General features: G+C 34.5%; 1 non-coding gene across 1 annotated transcript; it reads left to right on the top strand.

Moving 5' to 3' along the window:
* The first annotated feature begins 253 nt into the window (after positions 1-253).
* LOC124889073 lies at positions 254-360 on the top strand. The gene has a single exon (XR_007047690.1). It is a non-coding gene; the product is annotated as a small nucleolar RNA R71 (small nucleolar RNA).
* The last annotated feature ends 5,117 nt before the right edge of the window (positions 361-5,477 follow it).

The raw sequence follows: 5,477 nt of genomic DNA, 5'->3' as shown, positions 1-5,477 counted from the left end.
CTAATGTTGTAGTGCAACAAGTTGAGCTGATAATGTAGTAAACTTGTCTACTTCTAATATACCTGTAACCTTTTTACGAGCACTCTTTGAGTCAGCATGCCATTCAGGATTCCCTTGTGAAATCTTATTTAGCCGTGTATATAATTCATCATAAGTCTTTTCAAGAGCTTGCCCCCTATCTATTGAATCTAAGAGAATATTGGTATTTGGTTCTAAACCCTCAATGAAAGAATGAACAAGAACATGATTAGACTGATGGTGGTTAGGGCAATTTCTAAGCATACCCTTAAAACTCTTCCAAGCTTGGTAAAGATTTTCTCCTTGTTTCTTCCTGAAAATTAGAATCTCACTTCTCAAACATGTTGTATTCCCTGATGGAAAGAATGTAATAAGGAATTTCTGAGCCATATCATCCCATGAAGTGATGGAGAGTGGTGGTTCAACATGCATCCATATTTTTTCTTCCCTAATTAAAGAAAAGGGCAGGATAGTCAATCTGACATCATCAGAATTTACCTCTATTGGAATGTAGGTATCACTAATTCTTGGGAAGGTCTGTATGTGTTGTTGTGGTCTTTATGTGAAAATCTAATAAATTTCCTAACCGAATTCAGTAACTGCACCATAATTTCCATCAACTCAAATCGACCACCTAGCTCTGGATTGTGAATGCTATAAGTATCATGCTTCGTGAGTGGGATTTCCACCTTATGAAAAGATCTAGCAGCTTCTTGATAGGATTAACTGGAATAACCGGAGCTAGAACATATCTGAAATTTGAATCAATTGGATTAATTGGATGTAAAAGATTAAGATCTCTTTATTCAAACATTTGTACCTGCTGGATTGGATACTAAGCTCTTTTCCTCTATTGAAATGCCAGTACTGGTTCCGAATAAGGCTTTACCAACTCTGTATCGCTCTCCAGTCCTGTATTCAGCTAATCTTGCTAAAAGTCAGCCAATAAGATCAAGTCTTTAACGCTTAAACTTACTAGAAAAAAACAAAAAATTCACATATTATTAATTATACTAGTCCCCAGCAACAACTCCAAAAACTTGTTTCATTCAAATGCACATGTAAGTGTACACAATCATACAAGTAATATAGTGACTTAAACAGTCAGATATCATACCCATGAGGACTATGCAACTAGCGATTCAACCAACTTTAGTTTTAGGCAAGGAGGTATTAAGTGTTGTAAAGAATCAAGATAATTTTGAAGTTTCAAATAAAAATATAAATAAATAAGAAATAATAATTTGTGATAATGGAAAGAAAGCAGAGGTTATAAATAGTAATGATGAGAATTCAAGGGTTGAGGCACATCTAACAATCTTACAAATCTATATTCTTATTGTAGTCTACTTGGTCTCCCGGCCTGTAATCTTCTACCTATATGCACTTTTCAAATACATCATTGAGTGGGATGCAATATTCCATTTAGATGTATATGTATATCTTCCTACAATTAAACCAAATAAGGCTTCTAGGTATATCCCTATCCTAGATGCTAATTCAAATCCTCTCTTTTATAAAAGGATGAGAACCTTGCTCCTTAATCTCTTCACTCTATCCTATGATTCTCCTCCTAGATTCACATAGAAATATAGATTTATTCTAATGGTGGCCACTCATCAAAATAGTAAGCATAAGAAATTAAGAACAACCCAGATTATAATCCAACATTAACTACGATAAAGAATGTCAAAGAGTAATCATGTTCTTAGCCTTAACCCTAGAACAAGGGTGTTTAGACACTCATGTTTGAATTAAACATAAAAAAAAAATAATTAATAAAACTAAGAATTAATATTGAAATAAAGAAGTTCAAGGAAATTCTAACAACCCTAAAAGAGAGATTTTGCTATTTTTCTGCTGATGTTGTGCTTTTCAAAGTGTTTTCAATTGACTTAATTCGTTCCTTTTATAGCTGGGTCGAGTTTTACCTACTTTTGCCTCTTACTATTTTTGGTATAAGTCTCACCACTATAAGCATTGCGATGCGGCCTTATCGTGGTGATCTACTGGAATCTGCATTTTGGGAATTGGACCCTCATCGTAATGTGGTGCTATTGTGGTGAGCTATTGGAAATCATGTATTACAAATTTCTCCTCCACCGTGATGTGGTTCTATTATGATGGCCCATATAAATTTAATATTTACAAATATTATCATCCACACATCACAGCATTATCGCGCCAAGCTTCTGGAATTTCAATTCTAGAAGATTTACATTCACCGTGCTGCGGTGAAATCGCGATAGGCTACTAGGTATGTTTTCTCGAATTGTTTTCTCTTCCTTGGTCATTCTCTTTATTCCAAATAAGCTCCAGTGTACTCATCTCAGTAAATTAACCTCATTATTCCATTCACTGTTAACTTTTTGTTTATGCGTCCAATCACATTCAGTTCCATCATATTTTAGTCCTGCATACACTAATCATGTCCATTAGATAATAAATGCAATTAAAGCTCAATTAAAATCAAAATAGCACTTTTTATACTCAGAAAACGTCCAAATATGGGTGAATATTGGTGATTGGACCAAAGATTACATCCCTGCTCAGCAATGTAGTTGTAATGTCCAAGTTAGGTAGATGCTTAGAGGTCGGGAGACCATGATCATGTGATAAACCCTATGAATAAATAACCAATATAAGTAATCTGACAAATACAGTTCAATAGCATAGTACGATTATTCATAGTGCCTTAACCCTGGGCTTTCCTCCATAGATTGTCTCAAGTATTTACTTTACGCACTGTTTACTTCTAGTTTATCAATATTCTAAAATCTGTTGGTTACTCTTCCACTAAGTTAATCTTTATAGTTAGACTGGAATTTGATAGTTTCTTAACACTAGTCCCTATGGGATCGATACTTGGCTTGTGAAAGGGCCATTATATTACTTTGTGAGACCACGTACACTTGCGTGTGTGATACGCCCAAATTACAGCTCTCGTTAGAAAGTGCAAGCGGTCGCTGTCAAATATAGAACCCAACTGGGTTGGGTGTCGAATCCCACAGGGAATACTATGATCACTAAGTATTGCAATTATTATTAGACTGTTGGTCGAAGGTTCCAAGATAAGGGGGGTTTCGGTTTAGGTGCACAATACTATTATCAGTGTAATGATGAGATGATATGTGTAGTAATATTTGATCACAGAGAATGACAAGTTAGGGTTATGTCCACCTTGTAGCTTCTACTTCTCTATTAACTATGAGTAATACGGATTTTATACATGCATGCACTTATAGAGAGACGCATTCTAATTCTAAATCCAAGTGTTTTTCAACCATCAAGGATTTATTCACCTTAGTTCTTTCGAATCCAAAGTGTACAACAAATTGTACGAACTCTCCAAGAAGTTAATCCTGCTAGGGCATTAACGTGTAAAATAGAGATTGGAAACCTTATTTTCTCATCATACTCTCTTTTCCAAATAGTAACTTTTCTATCAAACAATTTATTGCTATAATGGCGCATTCCCTATGTTTGCAACCATGAGAATTCAATCCAAAATGAAGAGAGTAATGATATAAGTGGATTAACACATCATAAATTCAAAAACCCATAGCAATAGAGAGTATACTACAAGGTTTCCATAACCCTAACAAATAAACTTAGCTACTCATGAATAAAGCAGAAATCAAGATAGAAATATTCATCATACCAAAAATTAGAATGATCTTGGTGATAAAGATGATTAGCGAAATTAAGAGAGAAACGCGTTTCTCTCTCTCTGTCCTCAAGCTGAGCCGCTTTTCCCTCTGTTCAAATAATATAGAATGTCAATAATGAATAATCCCTAAAAATTCAGCAACAATACTTTTAATAACATCCTTCTCTAATAAATTGCTACTGCATCCTTAACTATTTAAAAATATTGAGTTTGCCCAGGAATAAGTTCCAATACATCACATTCAGTCCAAAAGCTGCTTTCCTTTTTATGTGAAGTTTTCCTTTGCTGTCCACAGGTCCCCAAAGTGCTGTAATCTTCCTCATTAGTACCTGAAAAGCATGCTAATCACATAGGTCAGTTCACTTAACTAAAAATAGACTAAAAGTGCAAGAATTATGTATTTTATCCTCAAAACTTAGCTAAAACATGGGTAAGTTATGGTGCTTAGACGTATAAATACGCCCAACATCACCACCCCACACTTAAGGCTTTGTTTGTACTCGAATAAAATAGTACATTCATGCGAATACCTAACTAAACTTCATAAGATCAACACAAAATTTTCAACAAGACATACACGACAATCATTAACAAAGAGTAGATCTCTTGATCATTACTAGAAACAACTCACCCTCCAACATAGACTCATTAAGTTGGTTAATTCGTATACACAAGTTAAGCTAAAAAAATCATATAAAACTACCCAACAATCATCAACCATGTGCGCTCACACAAAATGTTACCCATAATCATTCATAGTTTTGCATTTTTCAGAAATATGGGTCTAGGAACTTGCTTGCTCTCACTCTCACAAAGAATTCTTAGATTATAACTAATGACCATATGCTTGCCCTTAGTGTAATGTTCCACTAATATCAGAATGCTAAGGTTAGAATCAAATAGGTCTTTGCGGGTTATAAAGTAGGCTAAAGGGACGGGTAGGACTATTTTGGCCAGAAATGATGACTATGCTCCCTAAGCGCTTTAATACACTACCTTATGCCATTTACACTAACTTTTAACAACCACTCTACCTTCCTTTCATCTACCAACCCCCTTTCACCCATTTTGTTACTCAATCAAAAACACTATGATGGGAATATACAACTCACGACAGACGCACCATTTTTTTTCTTTTCTTTTTTTTTTATATTTTTTTATTTTTTTCATCTCTTTTTTTTCTTTATTTTTACCAAGCATCTCTATGATAGCCACCCTCGATCACATTTTCATGTACCAATAACTAAACTTTGGGGCATCACTTTCACCATTTTCCTCTTACTTTGCAACACTCTTTACGCAACTTGATTCGAAAATTCAAAGCGCTTAGGAGCTTTTGGATCAAATTATGGTCTTTTCAAAAAAAAGAATTAGGCTACATATGGGGTTGCCAAAGAAAATAGCTAAAGGCTCAATGGGTATTCACTAGGACAATGTACAAAGGTAGGTAAAAAAAAGATAAAAAATCAGGGCTGCCAAAGAAATGCCTAAATCATCTCCTAAACTCACAATCTTTATTTTGCTTCACACACACACTAGGCAAGTTCTAGCATCAGCCACAACAAAGAATATACAATAACCTTACATACACATGGCACATGGTCAACTTAATTAGGAGCATTATAGATTCTTAACCCAACAGATAAATGAATTAAACCACAAACAATTATCATAGAATGAGTCACAACTTAGAGCATAAATGTTTCAATAGTAGTGATTCAGCACAAACTCCTGTTATAATGCCATGCCATTTATAAGAACAATTTCATGCAAAACCTAACTAATTACA

This window comes from Capsicum annuum, chromosome 11, assembly GCF_002878395.1.
Source record: "Capsicum annuum cultivar UCD-10X-F1 chromosome 11, UCD10Xv1.1, whole genome shotgun sequence".
In the NCBI taxonomy this organism is placed as follows: Eukaryota; Viridiplantae; Streptophyta; class Magnoliopsida; order Solanales; family Solanaceae; genus Capsicum; species Capsicum annuum.
The sequence above is the reverse complement of the archived record's forward strand: the minus strand, read 5'-3'. Positions and strand labels throughout refer to the sequence as shown.